Source organism: Aotus nancymaae, unplaced genomic scaffold (assembly GCF_030222135.1).
Source record: "Aotus nancymaae isolate 86718 unplaced genomic scaffold, 86718_ANA_hifiasm-v0.15.2.pri h1tg000008l, whole genome shotgun sequence".
Classification (NCBI taxonomy): Eukaryota; Metazoa; Chordata; class Mammalia; order Primates; family Aotidae; genus Aotus; species Aotus nancymaae.
Window position 1 is genome coordinate 20,351,232 of NW_026988419.1, and position 27,264 is coordinate 20,378,495.

General features: G+C 35.9%; 1 long non-coding RNA gene across 2 annotated transcripts; it reads right to left on the reverse strand.

Moving 5' to 3' along the window:
• Nucleotides 1–1,954: 1,954 nt before the first annotated feature.
• On the reverse strand, nt 1,955–26,438 carry LOC105712930 (uncharacterized). 2 transcript variants are annotated; one of them, XR_001106460.2, is made up of 4 exons: nt 25,837–26,438; nt 23,649–23,796; nt 13,392–13,450; nt 1,955–2,115 (listed from the first exon to the last, which is right to left on the reverse strand). It is a non-coding gene; the product is annotated as an uncharacterized LOC105712930 (long non-coding RNA). The 2 variants fall into 2 exon arrangements; XR_001106459.2 differs by having other exon boundaries at nt 25,819–26,438.
• Between the last annotated feature and the right edge of the window lie 826 nt (nt 26,439–27,264).

A 27,264-nucleotide genomic window follows, 5' to 3' on the forward strand; every position in this document is an offset into this window, starting at 1 on the left:
AATTAAAAGTAAATATTCAAGCTCTAACTGCCTGGAAAAACAGGAGCCTATTCTTCCAAAGGCTCTATCCTAAAGCCAATAGCCAATTAAGAAACTTTAAAACTGGCAAATGAAAATTCTTAACAATTACTGTACTAATCCTCTTTGGTCTTTCTTAATAATTATATGTGTTGTGTGTAATGTTTATATTAAAGTGCTCTAATTAATTAATTGACTTGTACAAAAATAAGCACTTAAATATTTTGAAAGCAAAATAAAAACTGTAATGCATTTTAGTTTATGTAACTTTAGCAATTTTTGGGAAATAAAAACAGATTTAAAGATTATTGATAAAATGATTTTTTTGTCTAAATTATGCATGTCAGATATTAAGTTTGCTAAATGCTTTAAGGTCATAAACTTCTTTGACTTTTGCAAATTGTTCAATTTGTTTTTGAGACATTAAATTCTAAATAAGTCCTGGGGATATATGGAATTAGGCATGCCCCCTAGCTATGCAAAGAAGATTATAAATAAAAGAGATATGATATAAGAAAGGATCTTGTATGGTAAATTCTTGTCCTAAAGTAAAGTGACTGGTTGTCAAAAAAGAGGGATGTTTAGAGCAAATCAGAAAGTCTAAACATGTCGTACATAGTCTGTATAAGTCATGAAAGAATTTATGAAGAGAAATGTATCCCAGAAATGTACAATCTTGGCTCACTGCAACCTCTGCCAGCCAGGTTCAAGCAATTCTCCTGCCTCAGCCTCCCAAATAGCTGGGACTATAGGCACATGCCACCAAGCCCAGCTAATTTTAATATTTTTAGCAGAGAAGGGGTTTCACCATATTGGCCAGAATTGTCTCAATCTCTTGACCTCATAATTAGGCTTCCTAAATGCTTCATAAAATGCCACTATGACTCTTAACTGTACAGCTTGCCTGTTATACAGCTAGGTAAGGCCTGGAACACATGGAGTTAGATGCTGGAAAGAGTCAGACCTTATCTCCATTTCTGTTTGGATCCTAGGCTCCACACCTAGTACGTTGTTAAAATCTCTTATTTACCAAAGTTTTCACCAAAACTAAAAGTTGCTAAGAGTTAACATTGTAACATGTAATCGAGACTACTGAAAAAATAGATTTACATGCAAGGTGTGTAAGGAGAATGAAATGTGTTTTTGTAAGAGATTATAAGAAAGTATGGGAATGTAAAATTTTGCCTAAGTTAGCTGGTTAAAGGATTGTTTAAAATTAAATAAAGTTTTAACAAGTTGTAGAAGGTTTATAAAAATTAATTATTAGAGATTCTATGTATGAACATATTGGCTAAAGTTAAAATGGCATTATTCAGGTATTTGTCCATAAATTGGACACTGGAATAGAAGCACAACAGAGTTTTCTTAGGACATTGTTCTGCTTTAAGAAAAAGAAATCCAAAAGGTTATAAAAAGTTTATAAAAATCTTACCATATGATCAAACCAATTAAATCTGAAGAGATTTATAAAATGTAATTTAAAAACTAGCTTTAACATTAAAAATACACCAATGGAAACCTAAAATTTGTTTTTCTCTTTTAAAAGGGATTTTTATGTAATATGAAAAGATAATGAAAGGTTTTTGTTTACGTTTTAAGTAAACTACAAAAGAAAAGGGGGAAAAGGGAAAGAAAGGAGACAGAGTCAGTTGGCCTCATGCTATCTCCACTGGGCCTTATTTGGAAAGCTGAGTTTCCTCTCTATCCAAATAATGTTTTTTCTTTTTAAAAGTTTCTGAGTTTCATTTTGGCTAAACGAATGACTTATGGTTATCTAAGATTCTATTTCATAATATCCATTGTTTTAAACTTTTGGTATTTAATGAACTTTTCAAAATCAGGCTCTAGATTATCATGCTAAATCAGCCAATACTAAAACTGTTTAAATATACGATGTGAATGAACTCCATGGTATAAGTCAAACTACTTACAACAATCTATTAGTTTTCAGTGCCATGCACATCAATTGGAGAAGCAACTGGTATTCAAGAGGACATAAGTCCGATGTTAAGCATGGACTCATGAAGAATGAGGATGGCTGCCTTGTCATTCTTGAGTCCTTAAAGCTTTGTTATTAAAGGTTCTGCATTCCATGACCTGTTATGGAAAAGATAAAATAATCCAAATTGAATATATTGATGTGGTGACTTACAAATTGCAGTGATGGTTTAAAACCAATGTTTGGTTCCAAATTCCTGGGAAGACAATCAAAGCTTCAGGAACACTTGGCTACCTGATGGGCCATTTAAACATTTATAAAGGGATTTCATTCAATTATCATTTTCAGAGCATGTTTTCTGGTTGTATGAATGCTTTCCCATGCAAGAGGGCTGATGTTATAACAGTAGAATATTATGCTACAGTGTATTTTCACCAAAGAAAGCTTTTTATGGCCCACTGATGACAGTCCTTTCACAATCTATAACCCAAAGATTGGATCTTCTGAGAACATCAGAGAAAGACTGTCCTTGCCATCCACACTACAGCAAAACTTCAGAATTTTGAATTTTGGGTTCATAATCTGACAACTGAGAAAGGTCCCTCCGCATTCCTGGAACTGTACACCCATTGGAACCCTTAAGTTAAAACTAACCAGGAAGTTTCTCCCCAGAAGAAGATGCCTTCCTTGATGTAAACAGCTTTTGCCAAGATCACAGACCAAGACTTCTACTATCACGAGACTCTTATCTTTGAATATTTTTCCTTGTTTATACATCTATGAACAATAGAAATGAAAAGGGGGTCTACTGTGTGCACTTATAGGGTATACTTTGATTTGTGAAGGATTTTGCAGGCAGCTTTATACATGAATAAACACATATATATATTTTTTGTTTTTCTTTGAGACAGTGTCTTGCTCTGTCACCAGGCTGGAGTGCAGTGGCATGATCTTGGCTCACTGCAACCTCTGCCACCCAGGTTCAAGCAATTCTCCTGCCTCAGCCTCCCAAATAGCTGGGACTATAGGCACATGCCACCAAGTCCAGCTAATTTTAATATTTTTAGCAGAGAAGGGGTTTCACCATATTGGCCAGAATTGTCTCAATCTCTTGACCTCATAATTCACCTGCCTCAGCCTTCCAAAGTGCTGGGATTACAGGCATGAGTCACCACGACTGGCCTAAACTTGTATTTTAATAGATAAATGATGAAGGCCCAATGGAGATGAGAAACTTTGGTAGTACATAAGTTTCATAAGCAGTCAAAACTCCTCTTATCCCACATCATGGATTAAAGAGAACCTTGCCAGGAGACCTTCACTCTTCTAGAAAGACATCATTTGTTAGGTCCTTTACCCATCATTTAGAATAAAAAAGCCAATAATTAAAAAAACACCCTCAAAATAGGCTCTACCTACAGAAAATTCTACTTTAAAGGCTATTCTTACAAAACAGACTTTAAATTCTCTTGTGACATTTGTGCTAAATAATAGAATTGGCTAAACAGAAAAGTACCTGTGCAGCTGCTGACACTTGTGGCCTATGGAGAAATACATCAAATGTAGACTATAAAAATTCACTTGAAGGGGATTAATGAAAAGACCACTTAAGCGAGCACACTCTTCACTTAGCTCATTCTTTAATCTATTTAATTTTATATTGTTTCATTTATGGGGACCCTGGGTAAGGAGCATATTCCAAACTCTTGGTATTATCTTCCCAGTAGTCATAATAGTCTCCCTAGTGCACTGTATTCTCTCAAAGGTTTTAAATGTTTGCATGCAACCATCTCTAGAACATCAAATGGTCTCTCTTCAACTGGAATGACAAAAGCTGAAAGAAATGTGTGATCATAAGGACACCATAACCTATGAATGATGTGCTGAGACTGGAAACCCAAAATGATGATAACTGAGAGTGGCTCTAAAGGCACTAAATTTTGGTCACACTCTCATCTGAGAACCTGGCCAAAAAGGGGGAATTTTTTTAAAACAAAATCATGGGACGCTGTTATTTTGGACTGAGCTCATGCACTAGGTCCCAGCAAACCAAACCAAACTAAAATAGAGTCACTCATGCTAAATGTGACATTAATCAAACTAAGGCTTTAGGAAAACACAGAGAGGCTAGAACAGACCAGGTTTTGTTCTTCTCCTGTAAACAGAATGTTCCAGCATAAGGAGGCACTCTCTACTCAGTCCTTACTCTCTCCTTACAAAGCCCACTGTTCTACTATTTCTCAGTGAGTTTTAAAACCATGTAAGTACATTTATGATAGTGATAGTAACATCAATGACTAAAGTTTTGGTCAGTCTTTCAAAATTGAGAAAATGACCAAGAAGGTGGGATTGTTAAAACAAACTAAATGCGGCCTGAAAGGGACTCCATACTTCTATATTTAAGTCTTTGTGGATGTACTATAACCTAGCTTAATAGTCAGACAAAACTGAAAACCTAACTTAATAGAATACACCTGTAACAATGGCTGAGTGTTGGCCAATCCCAGCAGCCATACTTCAAACACTCATAGACTGCCGAATGCTCAAACTGCGTTCAAATAAGGCAAACGCTGAGCTGTAACCAATCTCACTGTTTCTGTACCTCACTTTCAATTCCTGTACATCACTTTACCTTGTTCTGACTATGAAGTCTGAAGTCTCTGTGAATCTGCTGTGTTTCAAAGGATGCCTGATTCGCACATCATTCATTTCTCAATTAAAGTCTTTTAAATTATATAAAAAGAAAGTTATTATAATTACATACCCTATTAACCCTAATAATTTTTTTCTTAAAGTCTGTTTTCTCTGATATTAATTTACCCGTGTCAGATTGTTTTTGATAATTACTTTGTGATATCTCCTTTTCTATTTCTATACAATTATATTTTAAGTGAATGGTTTATGCAATCCAAGTTTAAGTGACTTTCTTATAACTATCATGTATATAGCTGGGCTTTCATGAAACTCTAGGTTGAGAATCTGTAATTTAGTGAAAAAATTTTACTAGCATACATTATCATGATGCTACCCAGGGTATTTGTATTTGTTTCTAGTATATTATTTGAACTTTCTGTTTACCATGCATTTTTTCCCACCCTTCTTGCTTTTTTCCACCCTTCTTGCTTTCTAGTGGGCTAATTTTTATTTCTTCCTTTTTTCCTCCATTTATTATATAGAGGTGTATTAGTCCAGTCTCATGCTGCTAATAAAGACATACCCAAGACTGAGTAATTTATAAAGAAAAGAAGTTTAATTGACTCACAGTTCGGCATGGCTGGGGAAGACTCAGGAAATTTACACCCATAGCAGGAGGGGAAGCAAACATATCCTTCTTCACATGGCAGCAGCAAGAAGAATGAGTGCCCAGCAAAGAGGGAGGCCCCTTATCAAACCATCAGATCTTGTGAGAACTCACTGTCACAAGAATAGAATGGGGAAAACTGCCCCTATGATTCAACTCTCTTCACCTGATCCCACCCACGACATGTGGGAATTATGGGAACTACAATTCAAGATGAGATTTGGGTGGGAACACTGCCAAACCATATCAAGAGGTGTATTCTTTTTCTATACTTTTAATGCTTATTGTTTTTTTTTTGGTTTTTTGAGACAGAGTCTTGCTCTGTCACCAGGTGCCAGGCTGGAGTGCAGTGGTGTGATCTCGCCTCACTGCAACCTCCGCCTCCCAGGTTCAAGCAATTCTCCCACCTCAGCATCCCAAGTAGCTGGGGCTACAGGGAGGTACCACCACACCCGGCTAATTTTTTTTGTATTTTAGTAGAGACAGGATTTCACCATGTTGGCCAGGATGGTCTCGATCTCTTGACCTCGTGATCCACCTACCTCAGCCTCCCAAAGTGCTGGGATTACAGACATGAGCCACCGTGCATGGCTTTAATGTTTATTCTTAATATATAACATGTTTACTTGCTTAATAATGTTTAAAGGTAATTATTATACAGAGGGGAAAATTAGTTCATTTTTATTATTAGGTAGTCCTATATGTACTACACTTAAGCAGTCCTATATGTTCTGATACAGAGCAAGCTCTAAGTATGGAGTTTAATAAGAAAATCTGAGGAACATTTATGTGTGTGTATGCACTATATTACTAATTTTGCATTTATATATATACACACACACATAACTATATGTGCAAATAAATGAACAGGAACAAAATAGCTTTCTAAAAGTACTCCTATGAAACTGGTAACAATGTTTCATTGGTAACAGTGTTTGCTTCTGGAGGGAAGAAATAGGTGCATATGGGACCAGTATGAGAAGGAAAATGCATCTCACTGAATACCTTTGTACAGATTGAATTTTGCATAATATATATGTATTACATTTATAAAAAAGGCAATAACAATTTTTTAAAAATTAATATTTCTTCTCCAGAACAACTCAGGGAACTTTGAATATTTTAAACTCAATTTTTCTTACTTTTACATCCTTCTTAGTATCTAATGTATCAGTTAGGGATTGCTGCTTATCTGACAATCACAAAATCCCAGGAGCATTCAACAAGAAGCAATCATTTATCATTTGTGTTTTTGGCTGAGCTGGTTATAACTGGGTTAGGCTAGACTGGGTCCAAACTCTGCACTGGATCAAGATCTGCTTCTAATATCTCTCATCTTCCTTGAACTAGTGGCTACATGAAGCATACTCTTTTTGCAAAAAGCTGAAGAGCAAGAACAAATGCAACACATATGCACATTTTAAGCTTTTTTCTCTTAGTACATCTGTTAACATCCCATTGACCAAAGCAAGTTACAAATCCAAGTCCAACATTAATGAGGCAGAGAACTATATTCCTTCCATGGATATGAAGGGTGCAGAGTGAGTCAATACTTGCTGAATAATAATCAAATCTATCACACCTGGTATTATATGTCTTCTTTGCTTTGAAATGTCTCCCAAAGTAGTCTCTTTTTAACACTTGATATTTACTTTGATTTCTCTAAATATTTATCAATTTATTTGCCTAGCATTGCTTTGTATTCTGTCTTTTTTTACTTTATTCAATTTCCTTCTTAGTAAAATAAATATTTTAGTACAGAGCTTTTTCTGTGAATCCTTGAGTAGTGAACTCTCACTGTATTTGTTCAGAACTATGTCTTGAAGGACTACTTAGCTAGCTAAAAAGCAGAAATGGCTAAAGCTTAGACTTAAATAATTAGGTAGGTAGTTAATAGTACTAACACATAACTTGAATTCATAACACTGCCAACTTCTTTGTGCAAAAGTTAGACACAGGGAATGAATGAATCCTAGAATATGAAACAAACACATCTTGATGTACTCAGACAAATCTGGGAAATTGAACCCTGTTAAATTTCTCTGAACCTCCCTTGCCAGTAGAAACACTCACTTCTCCCCTGTCTGAAAAGACAACCATTATTTTGCTCGTAGACTTTAGTAACATTACTAAGGACAGTTACTTTGCAAAATAAAGCCCATTCTTCTCAACACTTGCCTTCCAATAGTCAACATTGCCTCCAGAACTATACTAGAGTCTAATCCAAGCATGCCCCAGGGGAAAGTAAAAAGTGCAACCACATCTAATAAACTGTGAAATTTTGCTAATTTATATTAACAAAGTTCTGAGGAATACAAATTTTAACAATGTCAAGAACATGAAATGAAACAAAACACTGGACCAGACCAAAATTATCGGTATGAAAAATGTCTCAGAAATTCTGAATGTAATGTACAAGCTTCAACAGCAGATTCTAAAAGTTAGATTTTTTTAACTTTAATTTTAATTTTTGCTTAACTGAAAGTTGGATCCTTGATGGATTATGGCTAATAATGGTGAGATTCTAGAACTTTTCTTTCATAATATAGAGGAAATAATTGAAAACCTTAGGAAGATAGGGATGCAGAAGTACATATATCATACATAACTTGCATAACCATCTTCCCATGGTTTCTCACAGGAAGGCCCAAAGCATGTTCCCTTTTTTAAGACATTGAGAAATGCCAGAGAGGAGACCAGTAGCATCTTTGAATAGCTCTGCAAAATCTGGCCTATAGAGGCCTGAGAAAGTGGTAGAAATGCCATCACTGAAATGTACTTCCTGATCTTGAAGGGCATAGTGGGACATCAAAGTGCCAGATAGGTACAAATACCTAACAGAAAGCAAAGATATAGATTGGGTGGCCAACAAGAGGCATGCATCTTATATTGTATCTCAAGATACCTGAGGGTTTTCTTAACAAGATACCATGACCCCAGTACATACACACAAAGTCTGATGCTGGCTCTTAAGATGACATTCTTGACCCTGTTATTAATGTGAAAAACACGTCAAAGAAAATATCAAGACGATTTGGTAACTTGTAATAAAACCTTAAATGGCACCCTTTCTGTTGCCTCAGAAATTATAACTAGGATGCAAAATTTAGGGGAAAAAAAGCCTTAAGTAAATTTATTCTCTAAATATTGTAGCCAATAATTGAGTAAATTGTAAGAACTAGATACCCATTTTGAAGATGAGAGGCAGCTGAACCAGCAATCCTCTCCCTTCTTCCCAACTGTCATGCCAGCTGCAGCCTGCCTTATGATCTGTATAAACAGAAAATGCAGGAGGAATGAGGTACAGTGGCTTTCATGTATCCTCCCCACCATAGGTGGAAGAAAACAATGGAATGGGAGGGGCATTTATCTTCCCAAAGACCAACCAGAGAGAAATTCAAGAAAAATCACTCATACAAATTAGAAGTACTTGCTGGAAGTAGAAAGTGACATTTCACTCAGTTTAGTCAATGGATTTAATGTTTTTCTCTGAGCATACCAGAACCAAGAAAAAATACTACTGGAAAATAATAATAGGTCAAAGACAAGGAGGCAACATATTAGCCAGATTTTCTTTTCTCTTTTTTCTCTTTCTTTCTTTTCTTTTCTTTTTTTTAATACCATTTTTCATGGCAGGAATGCCTAAATTTACTGAGTCAAGAAATACAAATAGAAAATAGCCAGGTTTGAACTATCTTACTGGCATATAAGAAAACCTGCCAGATTGGGGGAATATTAGCAGAAAGCAGTCATAGGGGATAGCCACTAGCACTGACCAATGTCAGTGCAATGAGCTCCCGAAGGATGGAAACTTTTCCAGATGTCATTAACACTTGGCAAAGTTTTGACCCTTAGTTGAAAGCACTGATTCAAAAAGAAAATCTTTTTCTTTTCTAAATGTTTTTGCCAAATTGACTTCAAAAGCTTCTGCAAATAGGTTGTAAGTCTATAGAATGTTGAAACTGAGTGAGACAGAGAAGAAATAAAAAAAGTCTGAGGATTCACATTTGAGTGATCTGGAAAATGATGATTCTCTGACCAAAGGAGAGGGAAGGAGAGGGCTACGTGGGAGGGGGCTGGAAAACGTTGGGTTTTAGTCATCTGAGTTTCAGGGAGTGATGGGATATTTCCTAATGGAAATATCTAGAAAGTAACTAGAAATGCACTTTTAAAAGGGGTAAAAAGAGGTCAAGGAGGACAGATGTGGTAGACTTTCAGAAAGAGATGATCACCAAAAATATAAAAGAGAATAAAATCTTCATGGTAAGGTGCTCGTTAAGCACACTCAGACATCTCTCCAAGTCATAATGCAGGGTTCCTTTTGTCTCCTTTAGGACATAACAGAAAATTAAAATATTTAAATAATGCATTAAAGTAATGATGGAAAAATCAAAACAGAGTGGCCTGTGCCCTTTGGCTGTTCTGATTACTTCATTAAGGAAACACTAAACTATTAGATTTGATGATAGGTATTGTATTTATAATAAAGTCTCCTACTTTTTATGAAAAGGACATGCCTTTCTTTTCAAGAAAGCCAAACTTTGTTGAAAGACCCTGTCACTTGATAACTCCAGTTTTGCTATTTAAACAGCCTGGATTTGTCCTTAATGACCAGACAAGTGTCTGTCACTGTAAAATTAGGCAAGTCAAACTTTTAACTTTTGGAAAGTTCAAGTTAACTTCCTGAGGGGACAAAATGGATAAGGGCCTAATTTCCTAGACATATAATTTCTCTTCACCCAAAATATTATATTTATTTTCTGCTGTAAATTTGGCTTATATGACTTGAACTTCATTCATAAAAACTAAAAAAGATTAGAGTGTCCATTTCAAACAGGACAAGTGTGTGTGCATCTGGATGTTCATGAGATTTAATAAAGCATGCCCTAATGTGAATAAAGAAAAAAAAATCATCTTTAGTCTGAAAGCATGGGTGTTTTCCCCCCTGTGGCACTTTATGACACTTGGCAGCTCATTACCACACTTCACAGAGTCTCGTGTCAGCATGTCAGATTTCTCTAAATTTTGACAGAATTAAAGTAGTGCCGTTTGATATAATTGATATTGTACAGTTAATCAGGCAGTGGCTCCATCACAGAGTAACATTCTCAAAAGGCTTAATTACTGAACTGTGAAGATTTACTGCCATCTGGAAGTTCCTTCCCAAAGTTCTGTTCCTGAATTTTATGTAGAGTTCACAAAAATAACTTGGTCCATTTAGAAATCATGCCCTGGATTTGGAAATTAAAATTGTTATTTTTGGAATCTCATTTGGCCTAGAGATCATAGAAGCCTTATGAAAAATAAAGGAGCAATGGCAAATGAGAAAAAAGGAAATAAAAGTGGAAGCTCTGGAAATTATTTTCTTTATGTAACATTTAAAAGGGCAGACACTGGAGCCAGATGGCTTGATTTCAAACCCCATTTCTGCTACTTAGTAATCATGTGACCCTGGACAAGTTAAACTGTCTGTAAAATAAGGATACGAACAGTGCCTACATGATAGCATTAGAGTCAGAATTAAATGTGTTAACAATTGAAAAGTGCTCAGAACTGTGCCTGGCACATTGTAAGAGCAATGCTGTTTGCTGTCTTTATTATTAAGATTTTTAAATTGCTTTGTCCTCAAGATTGTTCTTACTTTAAGAGATAAACATATCATTTGGAAAACTTCCCCTGTGATAGTAAACTTCTTGTGTCTGAAGATTAATATGTTAAGTGTAAAGTAGCACCATCATTTATCAGGAATCTTATAGCTGGGGTTTCTTTTGAGTAAAACATTGAATTGTATTCCCTGTAAATTTGTCCTAATCTAAGAGTTTTTGATTTTATAGACTCCGTAAAATCAATTATAATAGATAAGGTAACTGATAAGGAATTTCAGAAATGGAGGTTTTAATCCAGAAGAAATATTTATTCATTCATCTTCTATCCTGTGAATCAATCCTATAAAGAAGTGGGGGGTGGGGAGGAGGAAAAGGAAGAAGAAGAAAGAAGAGGAAGGAGGAAAAAAAGGAAGAATCAGCATTAGGATGGGAGTTCTCTATTGGTAGGAAGATAGAAATAATCCCGAGAGAGGAAATAATGCCTTTTATAGCCTGAGTAGAACCCCTGGAGAATATAGGGAGACATACAGAATAAAAGATAAAAAGGTACATAAAATTTGATCATTCTCAATAATGAAAAAATACTGATTTAGACAAAAAAGAATTGGTTTTATAAAATCAGGTCATATGTTGACAATATAGTCTGATTTGTCCATTTTAAATGTACTGTGAATATTTTGGTATCATTATATATTCTTCTATTGTATTATTATTATTATTTTGGTTATGGATTCATAGTGTTGCATTGAACAGACATGCTACAACTTATTTAATAAATCCTGAATTGATGAAAATTTATATCATTTTTATTAGTTTAATAAGATGAATGTTCTTATGACTATAATACTGGACACCTTTTAAGGAGTCCTTTAGACCCTTTTGACCTTATCTGTCTTTATTTCAGATACTTCTGTGACAATCAATACTGCATAAGCTCCGACCAGCTTCTTGGCTCAGGCACCTTGATTAACCTCTTGCCTCTCATCCCGGGAATTCTCCATTGACTCTAAGACATCAGACTGTAGAGAACCACTTGGTGTCCATAGACCATGGGATGACACTTTGACCAATGGGAATGAAAACTGGGGGATACAGGCTTATCACCTTTCTCTCCTGGGATGGACAGATCTGATATGCATTTTATATGGTTTCTCAGATGGTTCCACAGTATTTAGCAACCAGCTATGCATACTGCTTTCCCTCTTTCTCTGCCTTGTTTCCCTTGTCCCTCATTTCTACTTATCCACATAAAGAACATACACATAAAGCCTTTGTTTCAGGTTCTTGTCTCTGGGGAGAACAGATCATGAAAGATGGTAACAGGAATAACCTTGGAAAGAAGACCCTCAGAAAACGGTTTTGAAACTGGATTACTTCGTGGTCAGACATTAATAAGAACTTCCTCCTCATCTGTGGGTGGTAAGAACCTCTGTTATGCAATAGCATCACAATTACTAAGACTTTCCCCTTCAGCTGATTCACATGAAATATAAGTAGAAGGTGAGACATCTGAAGGGTACGGAGGTCATTATAACTAGAGTGATTATAAGGATTTTGGTATAGGCTAGATTTTGTTAACTGTGTTGGCAGCCTGGAAAAAAGAAAATGAAGTCTCAGAATAGCCCATTGTGAAGGCTAACAAATTGTGAAACCCAGAGGTCCTCCATGGAAGCTTTGAGGGAGAAAGCCATCTCCTTCAGCTACAGGGCAGAGTTGACTGAAAATCAGGTTCAGAATACAATTATAAGAATGGCAGAGCTTAAACTGGATTCAGATGCAGCATCTGGACAGATCTCCTAAATCAGAGTCAGGTCTCATATAGGTAAAGTGTTGGACTTGAGAACTTAAATAAGGACTTTAAGATGGACAAGCCCAAGATTCACAAACCCCAACATGCTCCTGAACCCTCCATTTTGCTGAAACAGGCTCTTTGCCAGAAGAGAGGAATCTTCCCTTGCATGGAGAACTTGCAATGACCTCATCTGGGGCTAGTGCCATGCAAGATGATGCAAGACCTACCCTTGAAATACCTCATTGCCTCTAGGCCAATTACCAGGGTCAAATCTCTGAGTAACTACTATGTGCAGTCTCTGCTCTTGGAAGAAATACCTTAAATACCATGGAATTGCAAGTCCTGGCTAATGGTATTAGCAGGATTTAGGTGACCATGTAGGAATGGACTGTTTGTGTAGATAATGAGAGTGTTGAAATAAAAGTCTAGATAGGGGAGAATTTTTCCATATGGGGTTCTCAACTATAATTCAGGATTCAATGCTGTGTCGGAAACTTGTGGATGTGATCCTAATACTCTTCTGGGATGACTCCTTGAAACTTGACCTAGAGAAAATGAGATAATTGTAGATGCCAGAACTTCTTGGAATAGATTGAGAAAGTGGTCCAAAGGTTCATGGAGGTGAGAATGTAAGAATGAAATTATTATGAGTCCAGAGAATGCATGTGATGATTATATTTTTCAAAGATGGTCACAACATCATCTCTTACCTCGCACGTCATTCTACAAACTTACCACTCTCTCATCAAGAAGTGGAGTCTAATTCCTCTCCCACTGCAGGCATGTGACTATTTCTACGAATAGAATGAAGAAGAATTAACACTATAAGATTTCTGAAGTTAGGTCACTGGTTGATCTACTATAGAGATGACATCACATCAATTGTACCAGGTGAGCAGCAAATGAAAAGCATCTTGGATTTCTTAGAAAGAACTATGGATGTCAAAGGTTGCTAGAAAAACTCCACAAAAATTCAGAATCCTACTATGTCAGTACAGTTTTTAGGGGCCCATTGACCTGGGCATGGTGGACCATCCTCTTGAAATAAAGATATAAACATGGGGCCCAGACACTCCATGTCATCCACTCTGTTGTACCAATGCCACTTTATCATTAAGTTAGTGTGATATTTTAGTGTTAGTTAAGAATAAACTGGTGCTGCATTATAGCTTGGCTCGAGACCCAAATTTCTCAGTGGTAAAGGGAAATTATCCCAGTGGGAAGACTGTGAATGGTACATTTGACATTCAATTCATATAGAAGGAAAAGAGATCTAGGCTAAGGATATATATGGAGGCCTAGGCATTGGCAAATGGCCAGGCTGGTTTCTGGTGATGTAAAAAGGACATTATAAAACCAATGACAAATCTGTGAAAAAGATATGTGATTGGACCTGTCACACCAAGCACAAAGCATGAGGATTTGTGTCTAACACCTGTGCATACCAGAGCATATCCACTACAAAGAACAGTATGACTTATCCTGTGCTGTCAACTGACTCTCTTCTTAGCCATAGTAGTGCAAAAAATGCAGTGGCTATAGTTGACATGGTGGAGTCTGTACATGCACTCAACAGTATGGCTTCCCTCTCATCAAGGATAACCTAACTACTGCCATTGTTGAATGATCAACCTGCCAGCTGCAGAGATCAACACTTGATACAGCATTATTCTTTGTGGAGATAAGCAAGCCATTTTTGACAGGTTGATTACTTTGGATCTCCTCCACTCTGGGGCCAGGTGCTGGCTAAGGGTAAGGAAAATCTTGAATTGATGTTGAAGGAGGTAAGCCATAAATAGTAATTACAATCTCAGGAGCAGCTGTAACTGTGGAAATGGTATGTTTCTGTTTTGTTTTTATTTTTCACTCATTATCTTAAGTCTTAACAGAGACTGTGGCTGTCCTCCACCTTGAAGCAGACTCTGGCACAATTGACTTGTATTTCTCCTCTTTCAGGGAAGAAGCAAAGGAAACTTATTCTGACCAAAAATGAAGGCTCCATTACATAGTAAGGGAGATGCACACAAATGATGGACACAAACAGATCACTGTGCTGCAAGGGATGGACTTTATTGGATATCTCATATGCACCACCTCAGATCCTCTCAGTCTTGTATTTCAGACACCTCAAGGGCATTGATCCATTCTAGACATTTGCAAACTGACAGCACCTCACATCAGACTCAGACAGAATGACCCTCAATCAGAGATGGGATACTGTGAAGTGGAAGATAGGGAGGAGCTGTTCCTGTGCAACCTGGAAATGTGCTAATTTTATCCAATGAGGGATGAGAGGAGGTACATAAATGTACCCCTTCCTCCTTGATATGCAAAGCCTGAGACACATTTCCTATGACTTACCAGATGATCCCGCAATAACAGGCAACCTCTTGCCCATGATGTTGACTGAAGTGATAAGGTTCCCTTTCTGGCTCTCTCCTTTCTCATTTTGCTCCCCTGTCCTCAGGCTTGCTCCTTGGGGTTGACATTCCAATAAAAGACACCCACATGGGGCTTCATTTCAGGTTTGGCTTTTGGAGGACACAGGCTAAGAAAGTAAATTTCTTTTCAAATGTATGTTTCTTAGGATAAATTTCTAGATCTGGAATTGCTGAGTCAAAGCATGTATTTAAGGCTTTGATGCATATTGCCAAAACTGCTCTTCAGAAAGATTTCGCAGTTCCCTCTCATGTGTTTGCTCTCATGAGGAATATATAAAGTGGCCATTTCCCCATGTACTCATTAATGATTGGCATCATTTTTTACTGTTCTTTAATTCAATTTTTAAAATAGCATATTCTTGTTGCAATTTTTATTATTCTGCATAAGAATGAATTTAAACTTTATTCAATATGCTTACTGTCCATGTTTCTATTTGGAAAAGTTTATATGCTTTGTCATTGTTATATCCAGTTTTCATGCAATTTCAAAAGATCTTTTTAAATTAAAGTTATGAATAAACCCATTATCTTTCTACATGTTGAATGTGTTTTTCCAGTTGTTTGCCATTTAATTTTTCTTATAATATTTATAGACATATAAAAATATATTATTGATGCTGTTGTTTTGGAGATCTGATCCATAAAGCTGGCTCTTTCTATGTGAGAATCATATTATTTTATTATGACAGTTGTATTGTTACTATATTTTAATATAATGCAGGTTTCCGATATGCTTTGTTCATTTTAAGAAATATTCACGGCTATTCTTATACAGTTATAGTCATCTGATATGCTTTGTTCGTTTTAAGAAATATTCAAGGCTATTCTTATACACTCATCCTTTTTAAAATCCCATTAGTTTGTTTAAGTTTAGCAAATTACTTTGGATATCTGACATAAGTGTTCACATGTCACTTTCATTTTGACTTATTTACATTGTGAATTATAGAAATATATCTCCAGATTAAACAACATTTTAATCTCTTGAATAAACCCAACATAGTCTCTATTTCTACTGCTACTACCCTAGTTTGGAACTTTAGCATCTGGTTTATTTGGACTTTTAATATCTGGTTTATTACACTAACATCTCTAAAAGACTCAATACTCACAATCTTTCCCCCTCTCCAAACCAATCACAAATCTGATGTGTTTTTCTGGTTCTCTATATTCTTCAATGTGAGGTCCATTTAATATAGCATAAAAGGCTCTCCATTATCTAACCTTTTGGATATCTCTGCTACCTCATCCCTTGCCATTTCTCCTGCACTTTCCCACCCCAACTCCAAGTGGGCCGCTGCAGTTAATCTTTTAGCTGTTCTGAGGATGGGCAATATAGCCTGTCTTTGGTGCCCATGCCCAGGCTGCTCTGCAAACACTGTCACATCCTTTTACTGCTCATCTTTATCTGTCTAATGTCTGTTTATGATACTTGACTCAGGCCTCATCTGTTCTAAGATGGCTTTCTTGACCCCATTTTGCATGTGTCTTCTTTCCTACATACTCTCTGTATACACCATATTTATTGCTATCTTTACAATCCTCATACTCCATAGCCACTGTTACTGAATCTTTACAGTCTGTCATATAATTAAAAAAATCAGTTAACGCCAGGCACAGAGATTCACACCTGTCATCCTGACACTTTGGGAGGCCAAGAATCACTTGAGATTATCCTGGGCAATATAGTGAAACCCTGTGTCTACAAAAATTACAATAATCAGCCGGAGGTGGTGGTGTACACCTGTAGTCCCAGCTACTTGAGATGCTCAGGTGGGAGGACCACTTGACCCTGGGAGGTTGAGGCTGCAGTGAGCAGCGATCATGCCACTGTGCTCCAGCCTGAGTGACAGAAGAAAAACTTGTCTCAAAAAAAAAATGTCAGTTAAGACACGGTAATAGACAGAATGAATAACTCAGCATCCACACATAAAAAATGAGGATAATATTTCAAATGAACATTATATAATCGTAAAATCAGATAGAAGGCTTTAAAGACTGTAAATTGGTATATAAAAACAAAGTGAGAACCAAAGATGGAAAGTTATATTCCCAAATGATCAGAGTGAGGAAGCTTTTACCTCATAGATTGAAGAAGAAAATGTAGCTATTTACATAGTGAATTCTGTTTAACCCGGTGATACTCAGGAACAACTTTGAGTTCTGAAATATTTCAGTTAGGAATTTTTTCATTGGTATTTGAAAATGTGCTTATGATACATAATCACAGTTAATTCTACCTAACCTTTATATTTTGTGACATTCTCAAGTTTTAAATTTTTTTTTGTTAAAAGGTTATATTTTACCATTTTTTATAAAGCAGTTTTATCAACTATCTTAAAAGAAAAAATCATAATTTTTTTTACAGTCTAAAAATTGTAGATATCTATATTCACTTTAGAATGCTTTTAAAGGTCAAGTGTGCATTTTAAATAACAGGTTTGGTATATTAAATGAGTGTAGTAAAAGTCAGAAAGACTAATCACAAATGTCTAAAGTTCCTGACATTCTTAACATATAAAAAAAGAGCATTCAGTGTAAAGTTTTTTAAGCCACTCGTTAAAAAGCAGTTTATAAATGGATTCAGAAACTGTGATCTTCTGAAACTTAAAGACAAATTTTTATGTTAAAAAAATGTACCAAACTGATCTATAAAGGCCATTCCATTTAAATATTTTTCTTTAAAAATATGTTTGGCTGGGTGGCTCATGCCTGTAATCCCAATTACTTGGGAAGCTGAGATCACTTAAGCCCAGGAGTTTGAGTCCAGCCTGGGTAGCATAGCAAAACCTCATTTCACATATATATATATACACACACACCTTTATATATAATCTTTATATATCTCTATATACCTTTATATATAATATTTATATACCTTTATAAATATATGTATATATATTAGTTTATCAGTTTTAAAACTCTAATACACATATTAGGGATGGACTTCCACTTTAAGAGATACATATAAATATATATAAAGATATATATATCTCTCTCTCTCTTTACATACATTTTTCTTAATATAAATTTTATTTTGTAATTTTCAGTTATTTTAATGCAAAATGGTTGTAATAAATTTACTATAGGCAAGGTTTATTTAAATACTAATATATATTTTAAGAAACAGGCAGAATAATCTGAATCTTGTACTCATTTAACTCATATTCAATTTATTGACAAACACATATCCAAAATATTCACAAAATTTTTGTAGGAGCTCACTTCCAATTTTATTCAATTATAATCCAAAAACATATATGTCTTCTGATATTAAATTATTTTTGGATTGCTTAAATTACTGTTCTAATTTTGCTTCCTTTTTAATTTCTTAATATTGATGCTTGAATAGCCAACATTGCTTTGATTTCTCTTAAATACTTTTGCTAATTTTAGATCTATATAAAATATATTTGAAGGACAACTTTTTCTTTCTTAAAAGTAATGTAAATATACAACGGAACTTCTTGGCGTAGAGCTTGACTCATATCATAAATTAAGTAATACATTCCACAAAGAAAAGCATTTTTGTCGGACATGTGTTAAGGTAAAAAAAAAGGGCAGTCGTTGCCTTTAAGAAGCAATTGAATACTAAACTTAACCTTGTACTAATCAATTTTCTCCTTTAAAGCATTTTTTTAATTTGTTGTTTTTATTCTTCTGGTTACCATGGCTGGAAGTTCACCTTCCACAGACCCTAAACTCCCTTTGCACTTCACTCTTTCTCTTACAAAGTTCTCGGTCCTTTCTTTCTGTACCTTTAGTGTCACAACACTTCATTCAAAGGTACAAAAACAAAGTGAAGTTGTGGCTCCATACCTGCGCATACCATTTTTATAAAGGAAAACAACAAAGATGGGATGGTAGAGAGTAGGACATGCAATCAAAATCCAGTAGTCATTCCTTACTTGTTGATATTGTTCTCAACTCTAAATGCAAAAGTCATATATGTTGGTGCTTAAATGGACTCATGATAAATGAAAATATATTTTTTCATCTTTTGGCACTAGACTTGTTGAAAGTAGTGCAGTGTGCTGTGTCACTCCCATGTGAAATGCCAGCATAGAATTTTTAGCATCATGAGTATGTTGTGGGATCAACACAACAGACTGAGTATTGAGTTGCAAAAATTGAACTTTGCATATTTTAAAATATACTTTTTGCTCAGTAGGTAGTAAAAAGATAAAAAATAAAATTGACAAAAATCACATCATATTAGGTATAATACAAATTGTCAACAAACAAAAGCACTTTGTTCCTATATAAGTAGTATGAACATATTTCATCTTTTAAATATGTCCATTAAAAAATTAAATGCCCATTTTTAAAAACTAAACTCAAAAGCAATGCTTTATTATAGTAAGAAAACAATACTTCATGTATTATGGAAGAGAGAAATTACTTATCCCTTTAATCCTAAATTGTTTATCAGTTTTGAAACTCTGATACACATAGTAGAGATAGATTTCCACTTTTTTTTTTTTTTGAGACAGAGTCTCACTCTATCACCAGGCACCATGCTGGAGTGCAGCGGCCTGATCTGGGCTCACTGCAACCTTCGCCTCCCAGGTTCAAGCAATTCTCCTGCCTCAGCCTCCCGAGTAGCTAGGACTACAGGTGCGCGCCACCACACCCAGCCAATTTTTGTATTTTTTAGTAGCGACGGGTTTTCACCATGTTAGCCAGGATACTCTGGATCTCTTCATCTCGTGATCCACCCGCCTCAGCCTCCCAAAGTGCTGGGATTACAGACGTGAGCCACCGTGCCCCACCTAGACTTTCACTTTAAGAGATATACTTTGGTGACAAAGTTTTGGTGTGGCAGGGTGCTTCTCTTCCACTATCCAAATGTGTTTCTTAAACTCTTTTTCATTAAGTGTCAAGGGGCCCTTCTTACTTACGACACTCCATCTTCAGACAGCTTAAAACTTTCCCAGGAAAGCTCTAAGTCCATGTTTCCCTAATTTTTAAGCTCATAGATATCATAAGATTTTTCTCTCTGTTTTTGAGCCCCCTCATCAAGCGAATGTATTTCATCTACTTCCATTTTATGTTATTTTTTAAATATGCATTTCTATATATGGAATATGCTTTTCATTTCTACAAATGGTTGTTTCTTAAAATGAAAATAGCTTGCCTTTCTGAATAGCAAAATATTCTATGTTCAATGTAAATAATTCAGACTACATATTACCACTTTTCATCATGTGTACTTCTATTTATACTTTTTACATAAATGGGAACATACTGTCACTTACTTTTTTCACTTAATATAACATGTTACAGATTCTAAGTCCATTCTTAGAAAACTGATTTACTATGTATTTTCCTAATGACTAAAGAGTATTCTAATGGGTAACCAGCTTCTTAATTGGCTGATCCAATTCCCTATTTACTAACATCAAATTTGTTTCCTATTTTCATTATCTGATAAAATTTTACATTCTTGCACATATATTTTTACTCACCCATTGAACTACTGCTTTAGGATAAAATCTAAGAAATGGAGAGCAAACACATTCTTCTAGTATGTTACAAATAGCCAAATTGCCCTGCACACTATTTATACCATGTCCTGTCCCACCAACAGTGTGGGAGAGTACTTAAACTGTACTGTATCCCAATACTCTTACTTATGCTACGACATCAATTTTTAAAAAGTCAAATCAATAAAAAATGATATTTGTATTATTTTAAATACCTTTGATTTCTAGTAAAATCAATGACTGCTCTGTCTTTGAGGTGATACTTAGAGAATACTTCCTGTTACAGACTGAATTGTATCCCCCCAAATTTATATATTGAAAGCCAAATACTAGTCTGGCTTACTTAAAGATAGGGCCTTTAAAAAGATAACTAAGGTTAAATGAGGTCTTAAGGGTAGGGCCCTAATCCAATGACTGTTGTCCTTATAAGAATAGGAAGAGCCACCAGGAATGCACATGCACAAGGAAAAGGCCATCTGAAAACATAAGGAGAAGGAGAAAAGCCTCAGGAGAAACCAACCCTGCTGACACTTTGACCTTGGACTTCCGGCCTCCAAAACCGAGAAAATAAGTTTCTATTATTTAAGCCACAGGTTTCTTTTTAATGTTAATAGCAGACCTGGCAGACTAATACACTTCCCCATTTCCAGATTGTAGCATCATTAATCTAAATTTTCTCTTCATATTTTATAATCTTATTTTCATTTAAATCTGTTTTGTTTTGTTTTTCTTAAAGAAAGGATCTGGCTCTGTTGCCCAGGCTGTAGTCTAGTGGGTCATTATAACTGATCGTAGCCTAGAACTCCTGGGCTCAAGGGATCCTTCTTCCTCAACCTCTCAAGTACTAAGACTACAGGCAGGTGCCATTCCCTCTGGCAAATTAAAAAAATTTTTTTGCAGAGACAAGGTCTTGCTCTGTTATCCAGACTAGTCTTGAACTCCTGGCCTCAAGTGATCCTCCTACCTTGGCCTCCCAAAGTGCTGGGTTTTCTAGTTTACAGGTGTGAGCCACAGGGTCCAGCCTTCAATTTCAAACTATACTTAAGTGGGAGGCAGGGTTCTCTTATATTTTTGCAAACACTAGCCGTTTGTTCCAAAACAATTTTTTGTAAAACCCATTCAGTACACTGATTTGAAATATCATCTATAGTGTATACTAAATTCCCAGGGACTTACAGCTGAGTTTGCTTCTGGACTTTTTAATCTCTTCCACTGATCTGCCTGTTTACTCCAATGCTGTTATCAAACACTAGCACAGTTTAAATTGTCACACCTTAACAATATGGTTTAATACACCACAGGCAAATTCCTACCTGTTACTCTTTTTTTTCTCCTAATGTTTCTGGATATGCCTACGTTTAGTCTTCCAAATAAATGAGAGTTACATTGTCATGTCAAATACAAAAGGGATCTCTGTGTTATACTTAAAAACAGTTTGCAGAAAATTTATATCTTTACAATATGTTTTCCCACAAATGACATGCCATGTCTCTCCATTCCATTCTATTATTTTAGGTCCTTCATTTGGTTTGTTGGTTGGTTTGTGTTTTTTTTTCTTCATACATGTTTTTTGTTTTATTCTTTGCATCCTTTGTATTGGGCCTGGACTTAGATAAGATGCCCTGCTGTGTTCGTTTGAGTCTGAAACTTATCCCTCCTTCTAAGGCTTGGCTTGTTTCTAAAAACACCATTCTTGAACTTTGATAGGCTTTCAATCAATTTTGTTCTTGCGAACTCCATGGTTTAAAATACAGAACCAGAAATCTTGAAACGAGGCTTCTCCCTGCATCGCTACATCCACCTTGTCACTGATTCTCAATAGCTGCAAACGTGACCCGAGAAAGCTTTAGTCGCTTAGCAACAAATGGGACTAGCTCCTCCCCTCCCCATTCTTCTAGAAAGAATGGCTTAAGCCTCAGGGCCCTGAAGGGAAATATCAGTAGGAATACACAGTAACGGCGCCTTTCTTATTTAATCTGCCTTTGCTTATTTCCAAAAGCCAGCGCTGCATTCCAAGCTTTGGTCACAGGATGGACTTAAAAAGGGATGTCTCCTTACTTGTGGGAGGGAGCTTGCAGTGGTAACTGCCTCAGAGAGGCTCGGGTGCCAAGAATTCTCAGCTCCCCATCCTCCAGGATAATCTTATTCACTGTCAGGATCCCAGCCTTATCCACAGAAACACAGCTTAGTAAAAGACTCTACTGCTGTCATTGAGGGCTCTGAGATCCGAAACCACGGGTAGAGACGGCTTCCTCTGCAGGGATATATAACACCTTTGCAGATCCCGATCCTTTTCTCACCAGGCAGCCCAGGGCAAGCTTGAGTTCCTGTGTTCCTTTTCCCGCTGTACTTCATTTAAGACCACAAGGAGTTACTGATTCACACTTCCGTTCAGCTCATTTATTTAATTACCCAAATTAAAAACAAAACAAAACAAAAAACGGATCCTCTCCAGAACCTTTTTTCGGCCAGTACATAAAGCACAGCATGATTGTCCTCGGTCAGGTGTCTGTCCTTGATCCAATCAGCTGTAGCCACGGGTGGGTTAGAGTCAGAGGATAAAGAACGCGGCCTTTTTTCCTGTGTTGGGATACTATTTCAGGAGCGAATGTGACTAGGTAATAGTGATTAGCGTTTCTAGCATAATGTCCTTTGCTTTTAACTTTTGAGTTACGTTATTCAGTTCTCTTTTACTTATCATATATACTACTTTTGACGCCACTGGAGGTTTTGTCTATTAAATAAGTTGTTTAATCTCATTTTTATTTAGATTTAGTAATAGCAATATTTAATAATTTAAATGTATTAAATAATTTAATAACAGCAATCAGCATTTATAGAACACTTGATTATATGCCAGGTATTGTCATAATCCCTTGTTATATATATAACATATTATCATTTAATTCTTACATGTAGGTTATGATTCCCATTTTATAGATGAGAAAACTGAGGCACAAACAGGTTAAGAAACTTACTCGGTAGCACATACCAAGTAAGTAAACAGTGCACTAGGACTGGAACCTGGGCTGACTGCTTGCAGAGTGCAAGCTTTCTCCTCTCACCTTAGTTTCAGTTTTCTGTGTTTATGCTGTTTCTTCAACTTTTAATTTTTTTGCTTTTTCTGGTCTCCTTGGTACTGTTCCTGTCCACTTCAGACCTCCTCTCTTCAGATTAGGGTTCTTCTTTCCTTCATCTGAGGGAATTTGGTAACTATGAAAATAAGATCAGAGAAGCAAAGTGAGGAGGGGCAGAGTGCTCACTTTGCATTCCAGAGATGCCAGCATGGCCTAGGAATGTTGTTGAACTACGGTGGGAAAGAGGCTCAAGTATTGAGTTGAGCCATCATTCCTCAGAGCCTGCCTGCAGCGCCAAACTTTGTCTCTCTAATATTAAGATTTCCCAGAATTTCCTCTATTTCCTATGTCTGTGCTACTAGGAAAAAAAAATGGTATCTGGGTTGTAAATGCTGCCATATTTGGAAGAACTTCTTTAACATTTGTGGTCTGTGTTTGGTATCATTCCCAATGTCACCATTACTCTCCTGGCACCCAGCACCCCACTCCACTGTACTTGTCATTGATTCACTTCGATCCAAGAAGTACATTTTTGTTTCCAGGTAGAATATGTGCCCTTATGCTACTATCATTCTGGAATTATTAACTTCCTTTTGATTCATCCTACTTTAGGTAATCTATAATTCATTTCATCAACATGAGAAAAAATTTTCAGCTATCCACTATAGCCATTAAAACTAGGCCTAAATATTTTAAGAATAAACCAGCAAAAATTTATTGTTTCTATGCATAGGCTGCACTTAACTAGGATAGCTAAAAAGTAAAGTAAATTTAAAGGAAACTAAGAATAATGATAATAGTAAGTGGTAATGTTAATATTTTATGTAAGAAAATCATTCGGCATATGTCTATAGTGTAAGTGAATAGTTATCTACCAGGAATCTATATGTCATTATAAATGCTATGTATTTATAAAGAAATTTTATTGAAACCAGGAAAAACATTAAAAGAACATTACCCTGCTACATGGTACAAAGTTCATCAGTTTCTTATTTGTAATTTGTATTCTGGGACGTAGCAATGAATTAGATTCTGGATGTCTGACAAAATTTTACAGACTCCAAGTCAATGGAAGTTTTTCATGAGTCAGATTATGTTTCTTAAGTTATTTAAACCTGAAGTATAGACTTGGACTAACAGACAGATGAGAAATCGATTAAGGTCAAGCACTTTATAATTAATGTGTAGGCCAAGAAGCATTGCAGAAAGCAAATTCCAAAAGTTATGCTGAAGTAAGACAAAATATATATATATATTTTTTGAGATGAAGTCTCGCTCAAAATTGCCAGGCTGGAGTGCAGTGATGTGATCTCGGCTCATTGCAACCTCCGCCTCCTGGGTTCAAGCAGTTCCCCTGCCTTGGCCTCCCCAGTAGCTGAGACTACAGGCGCTCAACACCACGCCCAGCTAGTATTTTGTTTTTTGGTAGAGATAGGGTTTCACCATGTTGGCCAGGATGGTCTTGATCTCCTGACCTTGTGATCTGCCCGCCTTGGCTTCTCGAAGTACTGGGATTATAGGCATGAGCCACCACACCCGGCCAAGACAAAATAATTTTTAAAATAACTGAGAGAGTGCTCACTAAGTCTTACATTTTATTGGAAAAGGTAAACAAAAATGAAGCAGTGATGTATCCTTTTAAAAGTAATTTAAAGTTCCCATGTTGTGATTATTACATAGTGCATGCCTGTACCAAAATATCTCATGTACCCCATAAATATACTATCTACCTACAAAAATTAAAAATTAAATTAATTTAAAGTATTAGGGGAAAAATCTTTATACTCCATGCGAATTATCTGTCACATCCTTCTTGAAATCCTACCAATAAAAGTACAAATGTGTGTGTGTATTTCATTCATATTCCACAAACTAGTATAAAAAAAAATTCTCAAGTATTTTTTCTGCTACAGAAATATAACAGTAAAAAAGTCTAAATATAATAGCTACTAAACCTCTTAAAATACAAAATCCTTTCTCACCACTAGAGTCCTATAAAGGGGATGCAACATGATCAGAATTATTTCTGGTTTTGTAAGCATCAATTATGAAAACCATTAGGATTGTATTTTTACCAGTAACTGCTTAGCACATATCTGGGAATGTGGTATAATTTTCACAAATGAGGTAGCTAATGCAGTTTTATGCTATAACTTACCTCGAAATAGTACCATACCTCTTTAGGCATATCTTAGGTCTTGTAGATACTGAGTGCCACACAGGAAATTGTATCTGTGCTCTGAGGGAGAAAGAAAAATATCACAAGACATGTAAACTCATGCAAAGGAAAGGGTTAGAGCAGAGAGAACAAAGAGAACAGAGAAAGGGATAAAAATTTAAAAGGAGGAAATTATGACCGCTCTTTCACTACAAAGTAATGATTCTGGTTTTAATGTGAAAGTTTTTATTGCTTTTTAGTTATACTTCATACATCTTCCAGGGAAGAAAAAAAATCGTTAAAATAATTATGGCATATGGTTGAAAGCTAACCTTATGCCCTCAGTGAGGGGGCAATTAATTCAGTCAGTGTTTAGCATCCAGTTGTAACCCTGTGATCCTTACAATCCCTTCCTGACAAATCTGGTTCGCGAGCTATTCAGTGTATAATCTTTCTCCATTCAATCATTTCTATAATAACTTTTGTGGCTCTTTTTATGATATGTCAAATTATAACTTTACTTTAAAAAAATTAAGATAAAAGGAGTCTTCTTTACTATATTTTGAAAAGGATTTTGAAAATGTTTTGACCTGTTGCTCTCAACTTTGAGGACTGATCAAAGCTAATATACTGATATTCACTGCATACTGATACTACCTTCTCTAAGAAGATGCCCAAAACATGTATATTATTATTCAAGGCAACCTGTTAATTTTCCTTAAAAACACAATTACTGAGCACCTGCAGCCCAGCAGCTACATGCAGTGTGTCAGCTTCACAGTTCAATAAGTAGAAATCTAAAAATTTCAAGCTGATGAAGAATAATCTTTATTTTCAATGAAAAATATCTTTGGAATGTGGAGTTTTTCCAGCTTGTCCTTTTTCTGCCATGACTGACATTGGCCTGGATCTAAGGAAGCTGGGGCTAATGACACATGATTTCATCCACCATGTGACATTTGAGACAAAGAGCATAGAATACAGCATGGAGTAAATAAATGAAATGAAAAGGACCTAGAAAGAAGGACTACTGCTGGTTAACAAACTCCAATGCCAAAAGGAACAGACAATATAGATGAGTGGCAAGGGCCCATGTGAGTGCAGATGCATAGCTGAGTGGGTAGAAGGGACCCTGGCAAATTAGAGTGAGTGAGTTCTGTCTAGAGGGATAGATTAATCTGCTGATATATATACATAGCTGTATATGTATGTGCATGTATGTGTGGATAAATCTTTTTAGAAGAGAGCAATTCCTTAAACATTTATTAGCATACCCCGATCAACACTTGTTCCTGGGTATCCTCACCCAGTCCATGGCTTTAAAACCATATGCAAATGATGGACAACACCAAACTATTCAGTTGAACTCTGTATTTTCATATCTACTTCTTGTCTGATATTTTCACTTGGACGTGTACCAGCCATCTCAAATATAACAGATTCTTG